This window comes from Eumetopias jubatus, unplaced genomic scaffold (assembly GCF_037043125.1).
Source record: "Eumetopias jubatus isolate StellerSeaLion01/CBP00866 unplaced genomic scaffold, mEumJub1_p1.0 scaffold_4, whole genome shotgun sequence".
In the NCBI taxonomy this organism is placed as follows: domain Eukaryota; kingdom Metazoa; phylum Chordata; class Mammalia; order Carnivora; family Otariidae; genus Eumetopias; species Eumetopias jubatus.
The window spans coordinates 62206975-62228689 of NW_028274810.1; positions in this window are offsets into that span (position 1 = coordinate 62206975).

A 21715-nucleotide genomic window follows, 5' to 3' on the forward strand; every position below is an offset into this window, starting at 1 on the left:
AGAGTTAGATAATCTGCCTGATAGACCCCTGCCAGCCCCTAAAGGAAAGTAACCTTGCCATAATCAATCTGCTTTTTTGGCCTAGTTTAACTTCCTTGTTCCTGCTCCCTTCTGCCTATAAAAGTCTTCCTCAGCTCCTTTCTATCTGCTAGATTGGGTGCTGCCTGATTTATGAATCATTGAATAAAGCCAATGAGATCTTTAAAATTTACTCAGTTAAATTAACAGTAAGAGCAGATCAGCTATTGCCTGCTAGCTGACTTGAGGTATGCAAGTTACTCCAAGAAGAAAATTATTTCCCTCCTCCATAGAGGAGAGCAAGGAGGATATCAACTAAATGATTTAATGCTGCCAGTATAAACATATATGTCTTTTTGTTGTTATGAACATTTCACATTTTTCCCATAATTTAAAAACTTACATTAAATGACTTAAGTTTTTAAAAAAATATATTATTGGAAAACACTGAGAAACCAGCTAGTCCTAGATCTCATCATTCACCAAAACCTTTTCCAAATAATCACACGTCCAGGTTCTTTCCATGAAATGTCTCAGTGTTAATTATGCCTAAAAATCTCTGTAACAGGGGCACCTGGGTGGCTCAGATGGTTAAGCATCTGCCTTCGGCTTGGGTCATGATCCCAGAGTCCTGGGATCGAGTCCCTCATCGGGCTCCCTGCTCCTTGGGAGACTGCTTCTCCCTCTCCTCTCTCTCTCTCTCTGTCTCTCATGAATAAATAAATAAAATCTTAAAAAAAAAATCTCTATAACACAACATAAATTTAACTGGGTTTAAAAAAGAGACAAACTCTTAAAGAAATATGCTAAAACATATTTTGTCTTTGGATAAATGCGTTTCACATCATTTATGTTTTTTTATACTCTCCAAAAATTTCTAAATTCTGTAAAATTAGTTTATAATAGTATTGTAATCAGAAAATGTTAAAATCTCCATATTATATCTTGAATGTAATATTTGATCACAATTTTATAAAAAGATATATGCTATGGAAACAGTCTGGAAGGAAATACAGCAAACTCTTAACAGAGGTTATCCCTGGATATGAAGACTACATGACATTTTCTCCATTTTTCTGAATTTAATCACTTCATAAGGTAAATGATTTTTACTTTAAAGTGAGATTTATGTAGGACATAGTTTTTGCCTTTCAGAAGCTTACAAAGCTTCTTTCTTACCACAAAGTTGATGATTGAAAGTAGACTGTGGTCTTATAAAAGCCCATGCTGGGAAGACATTTCACTAGAAGTCAAAATACTTTGGAAAAAATCAAGTGTCCACTTAAAAAAATTATACTGTGATAAATTGTCACTTGTCTCGCAAAGATAATTTTAGAGTGGAAAGTGATTCTGAAGCCAGGAACTTGTGCACTGGGTTGTACCAAGTGTCTAGTTTCTTCTCCACCCTGCAAAGTCTACTTTATATACACAAACCTTAAGGGACTGAACAGTGCAAAAGATGTTTGCTAAAGTTACTTGAACTATGAAGGTAAAATTAATCATTATGCTTTTAAATACAGAAACATCAACTATATTTTTTGAGAACTTTTACATAGTAGGTCCTCAATAAAAATTGAAATCCACAAAGTATTGTCCTAGAAGTTTTATACTGGTGAGGATACAAATGTGGCATGTGACAGGTAAGGATAGAATTAACAGTTGTAGAACTATTATTATATAACTGTTTTCCCTCCTTTCTTTGCCTATCGGAATCCTCTCCTGATTTCAAGACTTGATTCATATCTCCTCTTCAAGGAAGCCTCCATGACTGTTCTAGCCAGAAGCCTTCATTCCTTCCAATGACATCATTTAGCATTTCTTTTCCCTAGCTCTCATTTTTTATTATCCTATATAATTTCTTAGACAATACTTTAAAATAGTTACACTCATTGCCTAAAGAATATTCTACACCCCTTGTAAAGACCCCTTGGTCTTGGATTGCCTTCTTTCTCACTTTCATCCTTCCTCAGTCTGTCCATTCCATTCCTCAGTCTGTCTGTTCCTGACCTCCCCAACTCTTCATACTGCTGCTGAATTCCCTCTTTGTTTTCTCAATTCTCTTACTTCTATGGCTTAGCCCCATTTTCCTGGCCACTCCCTTACCTGTTCTCCGTAACAATACTGTTTGGCTTTCCCGGCTACTAGTCCGAAAATTCTTACGCTTCTGACCCCTGTTTAGCTCCAATTCCCTCAGAGTCCACTTTGGTGCTTGGGTGGGACTGAGAGTAATAGGCCTTGGCTATGCCAGGATACTGCAAGCCCTGTGGGGTATGAGTCTGTGTTTTATCTATAAAACAAACACTACACACACAGGGTGTTGAAAAGATATCTGTACCTCTCATGTTTATTGCCACATTATTCGCGAAAGACAAGACATGGAAACAATTAGGTGTCCACTGATGGATGAATGGATAAAGTAAATGTGATATACATATACAATGGAATATTATTCAGCCATAAAAAGAAGGAAATCCTGCCATTTGTGACAACATGGATGACCCTTGAGGGCATTATGCTAAATGAAATAAGTCAGAGAAAGTCAATACTGTGTGATCTCACTTATATGTAGAAACTAAAAAAACTGAACTCGTAGAAACAAAGGACAGATTGGTGGTTGCCAGAGACAGGTTTGGGGCAATGGGTGAAGGTTGTCAAAGGTGCAAACTTCCAAATATAAAATAAATAAGCCCTGTGGGTGTAATATACAGCATGGTGATGGCAGTTAACAATACTGTGTTGTATATTTGAAAGTTGCTAAGTAGATCTTAAAAGTTCTCATCACAAGAAAAAAATTATAACTATGGAAGGTGATGGATTTTAACTAAACTTACTGTGGTGATTATTTCACAATATGTACATATATCAAATAATTATTTCGTACACCTGAAACTGATACAGTGTTATATGTCAGTTACATCTCAGTAAAACTGGGGGGAAAACCCAAAGTCCTTCTTGTGTCTTAGTTTCCTCGTCTGCATGTGAAAATAAAAATCCTCCACATTGGGGTGTTATAAGGATTAAATAAAATTATGTGCATCTAATACAGTGCCCACTCTGTCATAGGTACCTACTAGATGCTATTTCCTTTTCTCTGTTCCTTTGGGATTACATATAGTTCTGCCTACCAAAGTTTGGAACACTGATTCTATAATTTGTTAATGAGTATGTTTGAAATAAAGATTCTGTGGCAAGTAATTTTGGGGAACATGGACGTTATGTTAAATCTGAAAGATTTTGCCTCAGAATCTCTCTAGTGAAATATACCAGCCAAATTTTCCCAAATGTATTTGACAGCAGATGTCTGCTTTTCATGAAATGTTTATAAAACCTTGGATTAGGGGATCACATTGCCAATTTAACTCCTCTTTATGCAGACCTCAAAATAAAGCTTCTATTTTATTGATTGATATCCTAAGATAAATTGTTTTCTAAAAACCTCTATTTTTGCAACTATATACCCATATAAATCAGGATTTCTCAATACTATGCAGCCAAAACAAAATAGGAAATTAAATTGGATGCTGAGGATGAAATAAGATGACAGCTTGGGAATCATAAAATGTAATTTCAGACTTCGTGTGTTTAGAAAAACATCTTTATTGTTCTCAGCTAATGACTTTATAAAAGCTTAAAGTTATACATTTGAACATGAACTAGATGAAAACTGTTAAATTTAAAAAATGGAATTAAAATTTCAGTATGGAGTATGTGACCTGCTGCATATAACAGAACTCTAAAAAAAAAAAAAAAGTATAAAACAGGAACCAAAAGCTTTGGAAACTGAACAAAAGCACCAGATTTGAGAGAGGAATTGAAACTTGGCATGAGGGAACCAAATGGGGTGCATTCCTCATTTTTTTGTGGCTTGACTTTGAAGGTACCCACAATCATGGTGCAGGTGACACTAGGTGACAAAAATTCTGATAGAAATCCCTGCCGTTATTTTGACCAAATGAACCAGGTAAAAGAGCCCTGGGGCAACCAGAGCCTCTAGAGAGTTAGGGCAAAACCCTAAAAAGGAGAGAGTGAAGGAACAAGGAACAGTGCCTCCTGACCAAGTGGGGTATATTTCAGGAATGTAAAGTTGGTGTACCATTTGAAAATTAATCGTACAACTCATCATAGTAACATAATGAAAGATTTAAAAGATGATAATTCCAATAGATGCAAAAAAAAGGATTTGATAAAATTCAATATTCATTTATAGTAAAAACTCAGAAAACTAGGAATGGAAAGAATCATCCTTGACTTGATAAAGAGCATCTTCAAAAACCTGCATGTAACATCATAATTAAGATTGAATGCTTTACCCCTAAAATCAAGAACAAGACAACAATGTTCACTTTTGCTACATTTATTCAACATTGTATTTGAGGGTCTGGCCAAGACAAAAAGGCAAGAAAATGAAAGATGATCCTAGGATGGGATAGATATATAGATCAATAGAATAGAACAAAGCGTGCATAAATAAACTCTTGAATTTATGGTCAGTTGCGTTTTAACAAGAGTGCCAAAGCCATTCAATGGAGAAAGGAGAGTTAATCCAACAAGTGGAACAACTGGATATCTATATGCTCATACTATACACAAAGATTAACTCAAAATGGACCATAGACCTAAATGCAAGCACCAAAACTATGAAACTCTTAGATGAAAATATAGGAATAAATCTTCATGACATTGATTAGGTAAATCTTAGGGAGGATTTCAATGTTTTCCTTACTAAATTTACTCAGAAATTATCTATATACATTAAACTGCATCTATTTAAACTTTATAATCTAATGAATGCTGAAAATTGTATATGCCTACGAACTACCTCAGCCATGGCGATACAGAACATTTACATCATCCCCCATAGATGCCTCATTTTTCTTTGCAGTTCATCCCTTCTTCTACCCCTCCATTCTAGGAAGCCATTGATATTATTTTGTCCCTATGGATTGATTTGAACTTTATATAAATGGAATCCTACAGTATGCATTCTGTTGTGTCTATAGTCTCATTCACTTGGCATATTGATTTTGAGATGCACCCATGTTGTGTATATCAAGAATTTATTCCTTTTCAGTTACTTGAGTAAGTACTTAGAAGTGGAATGTCTGTAGATTATGGAAGGTGTTAACCCTTTTAAAAAACTGCTAAATACTTTTCCAAGGTAGAATTATTATTTTACATTTCCACCAACAGCGTTAGAGAGTTCTACCTTCTCCATCTCCTCACCAACACTTGCTATTCTTAGTCTATAACTGTAGCCATTCTAATAGTGAGCCATGGTATCTCCATGTGTTTTTAATTTACATCTCCCTGGTGACTAATAATGATGTTGAGTATCTTTTCATGCATGTAATGTCAATTCTGACTTCTCTCTCTGTGAAATGTCTGTTCATGTCTTTTGATATTTTATTGCGTATATTAGTTTGCTAGGGCTGCCATATCAAGGTACCATGGACTGGCGGGGCTTTAGCAACAAAATTCTCTCTCACAGTTCTGGGGACTAGAAGTCCAAGATCAAGATGTTGGCAAGGTTTTTTCTTCTCAGACCTCTCTTCTTGGCTTGTAGATGACCATCCTCTTCCAGCGTCTTCACTTGGTTGGTCCTCTGTGTTTTTATTTACTCTCTTATAAAGAGTTTAGGAATTTGGGCGCCTGGGTGGCTCAGTTGGTTAAGCGACTGCCTTCGGCTCAGGTCATGATCCTAGAGTCCTGGGATCGAGTCCCGCATCAGACTCCCTGCTCGGCAGGGAGTCTGCTTCTCCCTCTGACCCTCCCCCCTCTCATGTGCTCTCTCTCTCTCTCTCTCTCATTCTCTCTGTCTCAAATAAATAAATAAAAAAAATCTTTAAAGAGTTTAGGAATTCAACATAGGAATTTGGGGAGAGGGACACAATTCAACTCATAAGGCTCTTCTCTTTGACACCCCCCCCCAATTCATGTTCTTTTTGCACACAAAATAAATTCTCCAAAAGTGTGATGACTGTGGGTTATCTGCATATAAAGTTGACTGCCATTAAAGAAACAGGAGACTGACAAAGCTTTTGAAATGGTTGTACTGCCAAACAAACAAAACACACACACAAACATGCAAAAAATCCCCCCAAACCACAACAAAATTGCCTGTGTTAAAAGGGATTCTGACTATCTGAACTTTAAAATAATCCCCGAGACCACTAAATTCTATGGGCAGACGGTAGACTGATAAAATAGCTTAGCCCTTCCCCTACCCCCTCACCAGCCTCAGAACATACTGCCCAATACCAACTTCAGATGTGGCCTAAACGAATAGTAGAAAGGGGACAATCGCTAGGGGTCAGAGCCAAGGACAGTGGAGAACAAAGTACAAGGGATCTATGCCTCGGTGTGGAGGCATGATTTAGGTGCATTCCCCATTCCTAAGTAGGGACCTTCAAGATTTCTGCCCAGTAGGATTTCAGATTTACTATGGGACAGTGTCTGCTTTGTGCCTCCTATAGTTTCCCTTTCTAAATGGGATTATTTATTGTGGTTTTTCTATTCTGTTGTATATTGGGTGTGTGGAGGACAGATAATTTGTCTTTATAGTGCAGAGGTCTCTGGATCAAGAGAAGCCACATCTGGACCTAATAAAGACACCATCTTACATAAGGCACTGATGAAGAGATTGCTGCATATCACCCAGTGTTATGGGTTGAATTGTGTCCCTTTAAAATTCCTATGTTGAAATCCTAACCCCTCAGAATGTGACAGTACCTCAGAATGTGACAGTTTTTGGAGATAAGGTCTTTAAAGAGGTAATTAAGGTAAAATGTGATCATATAGGTGGGCCTTAATCCAGGATAACTGGTATCCTTATAAGAAGTGATTAGGACACAGATTGGCAAGAGGTTAAGACCATGTGAAGATACAGGGAGAAGACAGCCATCTACAAGCCAAGGAGAGAGGCCTTGGAAAAAAACCAACCCTGCCAACACCTTAATCTGGATTTCTAGCCTCCAGAACTGTGCAAAAATAAATTTCTATTGTTTAAACCACCTCGTCTCTGGTATTGGTTATGGTAGCCCTACTAATTAGCACATCTAGATAGATTGAACTCTGTGCTTGCTACAGTGGTAAGACAGACTTTTCGGGTGACTTTTTGAAAAAGGGTGTGTGTGTGTGTGTGTGTGTGTGTGTGTGTGTGTGCGCATGATGTGTGCACCAAGCAGAGTAAAGTAAAAATTTTGGCTGGCCATGTTAGTCATTAGGGCTAGTTATTGATATTTCTGGTGCTTTCTGTATTAGTCATCTTTTTCCTAGTTTGTACTTATAACGTATGGCTCCACACTATCAGTGGCTTACAACAACAAAGATTCATTTCTGACACATAGTACCTGTTGGCTGTAGGTACAACATGGCTCCGCTCTATGGATCTTCCTCATTCTAGAACTCATGCTGCATAAACAGCTCCTATTTGGGACATATCATTTTTGTGACAAAGGGAAAATGACAACAACAAAAACATTCAGATGGCTCTAAATTTTCTGCTCAAATGTGACATGTATCACTTTTGCTTCTATTTCATTGGCTAAGCCTGGTATCAGTGAAGTGGGGAAGAATGCTTGACCTACAGTCAGATGACAGTGGGTGGGGACGTGTAATCCTTTTACAGAAGGGCAGCATGTAATTGGTACCAGCAGTACAATCCAAGCACACAGCTTAATCGCACATCAAGCCCTTTAAAGTTTATTGCTTACGCAAATTGAATGTGAGTGAATGTTATGTGTGTCGCTTGTGGGAAGAAACCTTTAAAAACCATTGCATGATTCCCCACTTGCCTTTTTCCCTACTATGGGGGAAAGTTAGGGGATACTCAGTATACCTGTACCCCTGATGGAAAGGGGGGAGCAGAGCTCTGGGCCAACTCATGCTAGACAATGCAGTGTGAGTAAGAAATTAATCTTTGTTTCCTTAAGTTACTGAGATTTGAGAGTTTTTTTGTTATCATAGCATAACATAACTCACTCATTCTGACAAAGGTACTAAAAGAAGTTTGAAAACCACTGCCTTACAAAAACCCCCTGTGTTGGGTGTGCACAATAGGTGATTAGCAATATACGACAATGTGTCTCTTCTGTTCTTTTTTATAACTACAGCTGCTCTCCTTTCTGACAATGACTGTTGTGATAATCACTTCCTTCTTTGTGCTACTCTTTTATGGTAGAAGATACCTGAGAAGGTTCTTTGCCTATATGGCTTTTGGGGGAACTTGCCCTTTTCTTTCTATCTGAGTGGTTGTGGTAGCAGTTCCAGGTAACACAATGTTATTGAAATGAGAGGCTCACACAAGTTGGGTCAGGGAATTCTTTCTGGGGGAATTCCTTCTGGAGCCAAGAGAGATGAATAGGGCTCTTTGTGTGGGTGCTTGGATTGTACCTGTTGAACTTGGGCCTTGCTGGGGGCTGGCGCTCAGCTTTATATTAGTAGCAGCAGTCATCTGCAGAGCAGGACACTGTAGTTCTAGGGGAAACAAAGTAGATGCACAGTAGGGATAGAACAAGAAAGTCAGACGTATTTGAGTTCCTGAATTCAATTTTACATCACATCTGGAGTAGCCAAAGGTGTATAGCAGGCATCTGCAAAGTACGGACCATGGGCCAAATTTGGCTTGCTGCTTGCCTTTGTAAATAAAGTTTTATTGGAACACAGCCAAACCCATTTGTTTACCTGTGGCTGTTTTGGTGTTAACAGTTGCAGAGTTGAGTAGTTGCAACAGAGACCTTATAGCTTGTAAAGCCTAAAATATTTACTGTTTGTCCCTTTGCAGAAAAGGGTTGCTGACCCCTGGTATCTATTATCTCATCCTTTAAAAAAAAATGTATTTTTGAAATTTACATGTGAGATATATAAATTCATAAACATACATAAATGTAAACAATATATATTCATAAATCAATGCCATTTCATGTGTAGCAATGCAGAATCAAAAAGATTAGCATGGCAATTATATCTCAGTAAAAAAAAGATTGGAGCACTGCTACACGTGATAGTGAGTCCCCAGAAATATTTGATCAAGGCAAAGGCATAACCAGATTCACAGGACAACTCTAGTGCTAACTTGAATGCTTGTGCAGATGCAGGGGGTATGAAAATAAACCTGATATGAGCTCTTTCCAATTCAGACCAAAAAACTGGATGGAGGATTGGCAGTGAGGATAGAGGGCAGCGGATTCATGCAAGTGACTCCAGTGTGGCCTTTCACCTGCAGATGACAGACTCCAGGTTTGGGGAAACAGATTGTTTGGCCACAAGAAACCATCAATAATGATTTCCGTGATCATCTCCTCTTGGCCCAGACTCCATTCCAACCAAGTTATTAATACACACATTATTCTTCTTAAAGAAATAGAGAAATGCATTCCAGATTGCCAAAGGAAGGAATTCCCTGTGATTTATACTGAAATGTTCCTAGAACTTTTTTTTTTTCCTATCATCCATCTTCAAGAAATACTAAAGACAAATATTTCATGAATCCAGAGGTGCTTCTGGCCAGCATCTGGAGATGATCTTGAGAATACAAATCTGTTATCATTTTTCACCACGGGCCTCAACTGTCAGAAGATGTAATAAACATAACCAGCCAGAGGGCTGGAGGGAAGCAGAAAGCGTCCAGTTAACCACTGTAGCAGGAGGCAGCAGAAGTGAGAGTGCCTGTGCCCATACTTCCCCCATACCCACATTTTGTAGCTCTGCTGTATCTCTTTTCCTAACAAATATTTGAATGGTAATTAATGACTGCCCCATTGCTGATACTTTCCAAGGGTGTGACGTCCATTGCCACATAGACGGATAATGTGGTGCAATAGAAGAGATGTAGGCTATGAAGTCAATCATTTCTGAGTTTGAGTCTTGGTTTTGCCACTTAGTATCAGAGTGACCTTAAGGTTTCTTAGCCTCGCTGAACACTATTTCCACATCAGTGAAATGGGCTTGCCAATAAAGTGATAATATAGGTGAAATTGTTAGCACAGCTTTTGGCATAGCCTAAACAAAAAGGTTGTAATGATCATTTCAAAACCATTCTCACATCACCACTACCCAATCACCAGGTGGTTAAACAAACGATACAGAAAATACCCATTATTGGTAGCAATATGGAACAACTGGAGTTCTCATACACTGCTAGTTAGAGCGTCAGATGAGCACAAGCTACTTTGCCAGTACCCTACCCACTAAGCTGAATGCCATCCACTAGTCAGCAATTCCACTCCTAGGTATATGCCCAAAGTAGATGCTTTCAGATGTTCACCAACCAGAACGTTCAAAGCAGCGGTATTCGTAATAGCATCCAAATGGAAACTACTCAAGTGCCCATCACTACTATTGCTCAGAGCTCAATGAAACTTTTCTGGGAGGCCAGGTCATCAATATTCAGACTCCGCAGGCCGAGAGGCAAAAATCATCTTATAATTGCTTCACTTCTCTTTGCAGCGCCCCAGCAACAGTGCAAAGCAAAAGAGTGCTGATAAGCTCTCCATTGCAGCTGCCTCGCTGCCATGGTAGTGTGAAAGCAGCCATAGCCAGTAGGAAAAAGAGTGAGTGTGGTATGTCCCAAGAAAATGTTATCTATGGACAAAAATGTAAATTTCATATAATTTGTATGTGTCATCCAATGTTCTTTGGATTTATTATTTCTTTTCTATTTTTGGCATACTCATTTTTAATTTTTTTTATAGACGTATGTGTTATGTTAGTTTTAGGTATACAACATATTCATTCAACAATTCTATATCCAGTACTTAACCACGATAAGCATGGTTGCCATCTATCACTACAGAAGGTCATTACAATATTATTGACTATAGTCCCTATGCTGTACTTTTCATCTCTGTGACTTCTTTATTTTACAACTGGAAGTTTGTGCCTCTTAATCCCCTTTATTTCACACACCCCCACACCCAGCAACCATCCCTGTATTTGAGAGTCTGTTTTTTTGTTATTTGTTCATAACATTTGTTATTTGTTATTTTGCTTTTCAGATTCCACATATAAGTGAAATCATACGGGATTTGACTTTCTCTGTCTGACTTATTTCACTTAGCATAACACCCTCTAGGTCCATCCATGTTGTCCCACATGGCAAGAGCTTATTCTTTTTTATGGCTGAGTAATATTCCATTGTGTGCGTGCGTGCACACGTGCGTGTGTATGTGTGCATGTGCGTGTGTGCATGTATCACCCATCTTCTTTATCCATTCAACTATTATTGACACTTGGGTTGTTTCCATATCTTGGCTATTGTAAATAATGCTTTTGACTTTTTAAAACACTCAAAAATGCACAAATCATTCTTACCTTGCAGTCTGTATAGAAATATAGGACATGGGCCAATTTGAATGTAGGTTGTCAACCTCTGGTACAGTAGATAAGTAAACTATATATTCATATACAGGAATACTACACAACAACAGGTAGACACAACAGTATAGACGAATCTCATGAACAAATTATCAAGTGAAAGAAACCAGTTGCAGAAAGTATAAGATTACATTTATATAAATTACAAAAGCAGGTGAAACAAATCTATGATTGTGTAAGTCTGCATGGTGGTTACTGTGTGGGGGTTAGTGACAGAGAGGCGGAACAAAGGAGATTTGGGGGTGAATAGTCATGGCTGTTTCTTCATTTACTTTGTTTAGTTTACAAAATTTCACCAGCCACACACTTCTGTGTACTGTTCTGTATGTACGTCATACTTTTAAGAGAAACTGGGAAAAAAACCCTCAAAATTCTCTTCTTTAGTGCAGGCCTTCTTTACCGCACACCTAACCAATTTACAGGTTTCTAGGTGCTCCTCCCCACTTTAGTTACCTTATTTATTACTCCAGAGAATCTGAAGTACCAATTTATCCTTTGGTTCAGTGGAAAGAGCAGCCGGGGTATAGACAAGAGCCCTGTACTTAGAAATCAAGAGCAGAGTTTAACTCCACTGTGTACTGATTGTGCAACTATGGGCAAAGCACTTAGTCTTCTAAATTTTTATTTTGTCATCTGGAAAATGGGGAAGTCATTCTGTATCTGTGCATTTGGTGTAAAGATTACCCTTGATCATGAGGAATTGCTCTGTTTAGCTGTATACTTCTGTACAAATCATCACTACCTATGACATTGTTTCCTTAACCACCCACGATGATCAAGTTGAAACGCATCCATCCCCTTTCTTCTATGCCTCCTGGTCCTCCACGTGGGGAGACAGTATGCATAATGATGAACATAGACTCCTCAGTTCAAATCGTGACTCTGTCACTTGTCTTGTAGCTTCTCTGTGCCTCCATTTCCTCATTGGTAAAATATCTACTTCATATTGTTCCTCTAGATGTTGTGGCAGTCAGCCTCCTAGACAGTCTGGATGACCCCTGTCTCCTGATGTACATGCCCTGGTGTAATGCCTTCCTGTACTATATGAGGGTTGGGCTGTGTGGTGATAAGATATGGCATAAAGGAAGGCATTTCACCTCTGAGATTAGGGTATGAAAGACAGTGGCTTCCACCTTTGGTGACCTCTTTAGTGATCATTCACTTCAGGGGAAGCCTACTGCCAGGTCAAGCAACCCTATGGAAAGGCCTGCATGGTGAGGAACTGAGACCTGCCAGGAACCACAGGAATGATCTTGGGTGTGGGTCCTCTAGCCCCAGGTGCATTTTGAATTGATTACAACCCTGGCTGTCAGCTTCTCTGCAATCTCACAAAAGACCGTAAGTCAAAATGATCCAGCAAGCTGCTTCCAGATTCTTGAACCTCAGAAACTAATAATCAATGACCTTACAAGAGTGAATGGCACCTGATGCATACTAAACATGCAATGAATATTAGCTGTCTTTATCATCTGCTTCCCGAAAGCTGGCACTTCCACATCTATAAAGCTCATTGCTGATGTCAGCATTTTGTGCTCTGTAACAGTCAGTGTCAATGGATCGAGCATGGGCGGTTTCCCTTCCTTCCTGTGGCCCCTCTAAAGACCAAACATTATTAGGAGGCGTCTGTCTGCAGGGCAGTGACAGAGTGGCTGGGAGTCCCTCTGGAAATACTTCCCTCCCCAGAGCTCTTTCCTTAAGGGATCTCTCCAGGCTCTGCCTCTCAAAACCTTGGCGCTGCCTGCTGCACTTAGTGGCACATCCTATTCTTTAGGTCTCCTTCCTGCTTTCTCAATCTCCTTAGATGTGTTGATGATTCAGATTCTCCTTCTTTGGGATGTGGACTTTTGTTCCCTTTTGCCATGTTGCGGGGTCAACCATTGTTCTGGAAGCAGAGGGGGAGACGGGTTAGGAGCGTAAGAGCTTTACTGAGAGTTGGTGTCTGTGAGAGGTAATAGGAAGAGAAGCAGGGGTGGGTAGGGAAAGCCTCAGCCTGTGATGTACACCTGACACTTGGGAAAGGGAAGGAGGGAAGAAGCCAGACTGGGGTAGGAGAGGCACAGATCCAGGTCTGAAAAGTCACTTTCCGACAGTGAGCTGTAGGACAAAAAACCTGAAAGAGAAGTCCCAATCTAGGCTGAAATGGCCAGGCCCAGGTACCTTTGCCATGCTCAGTCAGCAGTGAGGGCAACCTGGGAATTTTAGGGCTTTGGCTAAAAAGCTAAGATGGATCCTAAAGGTGCTAATGGCTAGAGGCTGTCGGCTTGCTGCTCCTGACACTGAATAGCAGGTTGTTTCTTGATGGGAGGTCTGGGCGGTAGACTCGCATGGCTGCTGCAACCATCTTCATCCCTGTGGCCAGGCCTGGCCTCCTGCGTCCCCTACCTGTGTCAAACACCTGAGCTTCCACCTTGCTTGGAAATGGGATCAACTGACCCTAAATGGAGTGTCAATATGAAAAAATAGGGGACTAAAAGAGGTGAGATGAGAATTAGTTATCGCTCGGGCAACCTGAGGGACCCAGTGGGGTTTGGTAGTAATCAATCATTGTTTTCATTGAGATTATACTAAAAGCTCTGTACTATGCAAGCATTTCCTGTAGGAAACCCCAAACTATAGAATCATAAGATTGGAAGGTACCTGAGTGCCCAGTTAAGTCTCCCTTTCATGAGCAAGAATCCCTTATAAGTACTCCATATAGGTTCACTCTCCTCTTTGCAGTGATGGTGAGCTTTTGTTATCTCTTTGGTTGTGAACAGCTCTAGTTGACAGAATCTTCCCTCTTCAGTGAAATTCAGAATGCTCCCACCACCTTTAATTTTTGAAGTCACTTTAATAAGACTTCCTGTTCTCTCATTTGTTAATCCTATAGATATTTGAAGACGGTTGTCATTGTTCCTGAAATACTGTACGAGAAGAGAGGCTACTGGAGCCTCTGATCCCCCAACTGTAAAACAATGGGGTCTGACTGTTCTTGATCGCTAGGGTCCCTTTATGACCTAAAAGTCTATGAAGCCATGAAAACTTCATGGAACAATTCTGAAATAAAAGAGAAATCCATATAAATTAAAAGATGATGTGCTCTCTCTGAAGTGTTTGTTGTACATTTCCTCTGGAGCATGTTGGGACTCAGGAATAGTTGGGACCATCCGCCGAGCCATTGCTCATTTATGTTGAAATAAAACAGGCTCTGGCTAATTAGAAGCATGCTCCTCAAGATGAAACAATACAAGCTTTCCAACATTTCCCCACCATTAGCAATTCCTGATGTTGACTGGACATGTTAATATAACCCCCACTCTATGTCAGGAAAAAAAATAAAGCAGGCATGATGATTTACAGCACAAGAAAGAATTCTTTATACTTACACTCAAACAGCACACACTAATGCAGTAGGTACTCACTATGCACTGGTCTCCATGATAGGTTCTTTCACATGTATTATTTTATTTTATCCTCACAAAAATATTATGAAGTAGATTCTATTAACTCCACATTCCAAATGAAGAAATCTGAGCCTCGGAGTAATCAACCTTGAACAAATTAAGGTAACCTGGCTGGTAAGTGGATGAAATAGGACCATCTGATGTGAAGTCCAGTGCTCTGCGTACTCCACTAGCTACAAGAAAACTTCTTAATAAAAGACCATGCCTATGTACATAGAGTATGCAACTATTTTAATTTCGGTTGCCCCAGAGGCATATACTGAAATTAGGGTTAAGGTGAAACAACAAATCCACATTCAATAGAAGATTTAGCAAGACCTAGAGCTTCACAACAAAATATTCCAAATATCCAGGATTTATTCCAAAATTACTTTACATGTAAAGGATTGGGAAACTGTGGCCCACTTTTAAGGGAAAAGACAATGGGTATCAACCTGGAGATAACCCAGATGTTGGAATTATCAGACATAGAGTTTAAAGCAGCTCTTAGAACTATTCTCCATGAAGTAAAAGTATATACATTTGAAATAAGTGGTAAGGTAGAAGATTTTAGTGACAAATAGAAATGATAATCAAGAAGCAAATCCCCAAACCAGAAGAAATAGAAAACTTGAATAGACCCATAACCAGATATGGACTTGCTTTCATGTGGCCTATCCAAGGAAGAAGGCAGAAATAAGTTATTCTAAATAAATATAAAATAATTAAAATGTACTATTTTGTGGGTAGGAGAAGCTATAAACCCCACTTAGCTAAGTCTTACTACAAAAAACAAAATACTAAAAGGAACCCACAACAAAACCTCCTCTCATTCAGTGTTACTCTTTATCTCCATTTACCTCTGACTCTATTTCTTTTCTTCTTGTTGGAGCCAAATTCCTAAAACACTGTGTTTAGAGCCTGCCTTGTCCGGTGAACTATGAGATCCTCTGGGGATAGGCCTTTTTTGTTATCTTTAATTGTATTACATAGTATTTGACACATAAAAAAGAACATATGGATTTGGGCATCAGCCAAGATGGAGTAAGTTCACTCCAGCCTATCTCTTTCACTGATTACAACTAAAAACTTAAGACTATATATATATATATACACATATATATACAGATATATATGTATATATATATATATATATGTATATATATATATGATTTAAAGACTCCAAACATTAACAATAGCAGGCAGATTGGGAGGGAAGTCCATTGGTGAATAATGACCCCATAATTGGGGTGAGTTTCAGGGTTTTTCCTCTAGTTTCTCCCAGCTTTGACCTAGGGTAGACAGAGTCCCATACTGCAGAGAGGGGACATATAACAAAATTCTGAAAAAATTACCCTATGTTACAGCCTGAGTACTGAAAGCAGAGGCCTCCTATTCCCTGGAGAGTATAGGAGGATATTCCTGCCTTTTTGTGGGGGGGGGGTCTCCTTGTCCTTCCCTGACGCTGGCCCCATGATAGTGGTGGTAGTCATGGTGTGGATATCTAAGTCCACTAAGGACAACCTGTCTTTCTGGCTAAATAAACTGGATAAAGGACCCCTCTGGCTAAAAGAACATAAAGGAAATTAGGGTTAAGGTGAAAGTAGTTTATTTTCAGAGGATAAAGAAATACCAAAAGACGATGATAAAGTCAGAGAAGAAAATGTAGCCAATAAATTATGCATCACAGCTATCACTGTGGGCAGTTGGAACTAAATTCTGCTGGGAAAATTCTGAAAGTCAGTGTAGGATACAGAGTTAACCCACCCAAGGGGGAAGGGGCTGAGGCTTTTATAAACTAACTCTGTCAGTCACTGGTTGAGGTCTTCTTCTAGCAGATATTAATTACCTGGCACTAACAACCTGCCATGCAGGTGGACAAAACATGCTGTGGAAGCCTGAAAAAGACCTCAAGCAGAGAAATTTGGGAGCTGGCAATTAGAGGCTGGGTCAGTGTGCACTGAAGTAAAGGGCAAGAGGGTATGGGCAAAGCTCTGACAGCACCTGGTATAATAAATAAGCACCAGATACTATGTACTCTGTCAACAAACATATGTTGACCACCAACTGTGTGGAATAGCACAAGGGTGAATCACAATAGCCAAACTATGGAAAGAGCCCAGATGTCCATCTACAGATGAATGGATAAAGAAGATGTGGTCTATATATACAATGGAATACTACTCAGCCATCAAAAAGAATGAAATCTTGCCCTTTGTGAGATGGGACGCGGATGGAACCAGAGGGTATTATGCTAAGCGAAATAGTCAGAGAAAGACAAATACACTATGATTTCACTGATATATAGAATTTAAGAAACAAAACAGATGAACATAGGGGAAGGGGAGGAAAAATAAAATAAGAGGGAGGCAAACCATTACAGACTCTTAACTATAGGGATTAAACTGAGGGTTGCAGGAGGGGAGGGGGCTGGGCGATGAGGGGCATTAAGGAGGGCACTTGAAATAATGAAGACTGGGTGCTGTATGCAAATGAATCACTGAATTCTACCTCTGAAACTAATAATACAGTATATGTTAGTTAATTTGAATAAAAAAATTTTTTAATTAAAAAAGAAGCAAATCAAACTAAAATGTTCAGTAACCTGAAGTAAATGATCCACTGTATAAGTCTCAATATCACAATGGAAGGGACAGAGGAAAGAGAAAAAAGATGGAACAAAAATACATTGAAAGATTGAAAAAAGTATGAGTCTCAGGAACCTGTTGAACACAAAAAATAGGTATATTATAGTTATGAAGCACAATAATAAAATGAACACCTAGGAACCCATAACCAAATTTAAGAACTAGAACAATATCAGTACACTAGCTACCCCTCTCCTGTGGTCGTGTCTGCTTCTTAGAGGTAACCTCACTCCTCATTTTTGTATTTATCATTCCTTTTTTCCCATAGTTTCATCACATCTGTATTTATTCTCCAAATAATTTATTTCAAAATGATTTTTGTTATAATACCGAGTTTAATGATTTGAAACTTGCTTTACAACATAATGTCTAAGATTCACCTATGTCATAATCTATAGCTATAGCTAATTAATTTCCATTGTTCTGTAAAAGTATTACAGAACATGGTTACAAGTGTGTAACCATGCCACAATTTACATGCCATTTTCATGTAGATTAGTATTGTGTTACTCATTTATTTATTTTGCTATTACAAGCAATGTTGCTATGATCATTTTTTTGCTTCTGGTACCTATCTGCATTATCTCTCTAGGGAGAAATCTCTAGGAATGGAACTTCTGGACCATAGGATATGCAAATATTTGATTTTATAAAATAATGCCAACTAATCTCATAATGATTTACATTCCCTTTCATATCCTTACCAACAAATGTCAAACTTAATGATTTTTTTTTTTTTTTGGTTAGTGTGGTAAAAACCATACCACAATTTGTATTTCCCAGACTTCTAAAAAGTTGAATATCTTTTCAAGTGTTTTTGCCATGTAAGTGTGACTATTTTTTTGTGTGTGTGTGAAATGCCAATTCATAACTTTTGCCCACTTTTATTTTGGGTTGATTTTTCTAATTAATTTATAGAGGTTATTTTTATATTCTGTACACTAATCTTTTGTCACATAAAAGCATTACAAATATGACCTCCCCGCTTGTGGCTTGTTTTTCACTTTCTTTATGGTATCTTGATATAAAGAAGTCTTTGATTTCAGTATAGTTGGGTATTTCACTTTTTTCTTTCCTGTTAGCATTTTTTTGGTGTCTGCTTTTACCTCATTGTTGTAAAGATGTCTCTTACACAATCCACTATAAATTTTAAAGTTTTGCCTGTCGTATATATCTGTAATCCATTTGGGACTGATTTTTGTGTATGGTATGTAGGAAGGATCCCAATTTCATTTTTGTCCATTTGGATATTGAATTGTCCTGGCACCATTAAACAAATAAATCCTCTTTTCTCAAATGGGTTGTGATGCCCCTCTGTCAGATATGAATTTTTCGTATATGTGGAGGTCTGTTCTATGAATCTTTATTCTAATCTTATGATTGATTTGTCTCTGCCTGCACTGATACCACAGTGTCTTAATTAACTAGCTTTATAATAAGTCTTTCTGTTTGATGAAGGATCTCCTCCCACTTTGGAAGTGTTTGGCTGTTATTTGGCCTTTGCTCTTGAGTGTACATTTTAGAATCAGGGAGTCAGCTTCCTTAGAACATCCTAATGGATTTTAACTGCAAATGTATTACGTCTATAGATCTATTTGGAGATAATTAACATTTTTAAAATAGTCTCTTTTATGACTATGCTATATTTCTCCATTAATTGAAGTCTTCATTTAAATTACATTTTCAAGATATTCACTATTTTCTTATTGTTTTATGAGAGTCCTTTATAGATTTTCGGAGGTTAATAGGAATGAAATTAAGTTGTATATATTGATCTTATAAGCAGCTACATTTTAAAATTATCTCCCTATTTCTGATAATTGGTCCATAGATTCTTTGAAGCTTTCTAGAGATAGTTATATAATTTTCAAATATGACAGTCATTTTTCTTTTTATTCCCCTGGACCTAATTATTTCTGTTTCTTACCCTCGTCGTGTCTCAAAGGAGCCAGGTTTTGCTCCTTAGAGAACTGGAACTATCTAGTAACTAAGACTAAGAGAAAGAATAAGAGAAACATTGTAGGATCAGCACATGTTTTTTTCATCCAGGGGAATGATAAGATTACTTCCACTTAGGATATTTTAAAGGGATGATAGAAAACAAAGTTTTGTTTTAATTATTTTCTAAATCATGCTCATTCAACATATTAATTGCTCTCATATTATCTCTAATCAAGGGTTATTAGATATCATTATTTCCATTTTCCAGATGAAATAATTGAAACTAAATAATGAAACATATGCTGGTCAAAGTCACGGCTCTCTAAAGTATTAGAGCTGCAATTTGAATCCAGTCTGTTTGGATGGTTCCAGTCAGCCAGGCTTGGTCAAAATTTGAGGTGAGTAGAGGGAGAAGCAAAGAACACTCCTGAATTTCTGTTTAGAACCATAGAGTACACTGGGGCATAGTTAGCAGGGTCAGGAAGATCATGGAAGGTTTGTGGAGGGGCTAGAGCAAATGAACTTGATTCCTGAGACGTTTTCCTTTCAAGTGGACACCCATTTCTCCCTCATGGCCTAGTTCACAGATGATTCAACTTTTTTGTTAATATATGGAGAAAAATTTATTGGAAATGTACTTAGCAGTTTGGGAGAAGAGCACATGGTCCTCTTTTTTGCTACATTGTGGCTTGACCCTGTGGCTGGCTGTTCACAAATGCCCTTTTGAGTCAGCTAAGAACAGCCACTGTCAGTCCTCAGCTACAGGACAGTGGTCCTAGTCCAAGGTCCACAGCTATGGAATTCACTATCAGAGCAAAATTAAATGAATCCAAACCTCTGTTTAGGATGCCCTGGCATAGTTCTTGCTTTTGGGGAGAGGGGGTGGATTGAAGCCCATTAACAGCTCTATCAAGGAAAAAATAAAGACTTTTTTCTTAAGTCTCCCCTAGAGCTATTTCATCCAGAAATCTGGGACCTCCACAGGAGTATAAATCTGTAACAGCAGTCTTTTTAAGACTCTTATTTAATCAGAACCATCCTCCCACAATGCAAGGGGCACCAGCTCTATCAGTCAACATCCCAGCTAGAAACAGATGACACTCTCCAACTGAATGATTTGAGGATAGTTTTCAAAAAGAACTATTCACGATGGTAAAGTCATGGATTAGGGAAATAAGGGATGTTGGAGTATCCTGGGGCTAGTAACAGGAACTGATTACAGGCTTATGCTAGGAAGCTTAAGGAGAGGAGGTAGTTGTCAGAACCCAGAGAAAATCATCATAGTAGAGGATACTTGACAAGACCTGTGGCCTTCAATCAGGGACGCAGCCAACCTGAGGTGATCTGCTATGTAAATAGTCTAGAGAAAATAGTCTAGAGAATAAGTATCTAATCTCACCTTCTTTCTGTCTTCTGCTGTCCTGTCTTCCTTTGGCTGAACCCAAGGAAGCCATTGATCATGGGACCTTGTTGATGGGTTCATAAGGCCAGTGTTCAGGAGCACAGAGCAGGTTGGAGAATGGTGGAGTATAAATATGGTAGTCCAACTGGAAGAAATTTGGCAATGTCTACCACATTTGCCCTTTAACACCTCTTCTTTGTGCAGGCAAAAGATTGATGTCCTCAACATAGATGACACAAAAATCCCATCAAATACCATAACATCACATGGGGGTCTCAATTTGATGAAATTCCCATCTGAAGCCTGAAGGTTCTTAAAGAGAGGTTGTAGGTGGAAATGAGGGGTAGATAAGAAAAATGTTAATTAAAGAAAACATGCAGATATAACCTCAGCTTTCATTTAACTGTCATGTGGCCTGTGTTGATAATTACAGCTGCCTTCTTCTAACATTTGCATTTCCATTACTCACTGCCAATCCCCCAGCTGGATAACATTCTTTATCTGTTGAAGTAACCCAAATATTTATTCTTATGAGATCTAAGTCCTAGAAAATCCTGTTTTGGGTTGCCCTAGTTTTCCATTGAACAGAACTGTTGGAGAATAAGAAATGCCCTAATGAATCCCCTCAGTAATAGACACAGTCCCATTTACCACCACTGTGTAATAGAATCTCCATTTCCCTCTGGTAATTGGATTCAGATATCTTTCCTGGGGCAGTGATACCCTTTTTTAACTATTAGTTCAGTAGCATGAGGAGCCCAAAAAATATGAGGAAGTAAGAGTCTCAGTACTGTCTCATTCAACAGTAATAGAACTTTACTTTGGTAAAGTATTTCTCCCTTACGGCAGTAGTAACCCCAAACCTAGTGAGCCCAAGGTAATGGTTTAGAAAGCAAGAATTTCTCCATAGG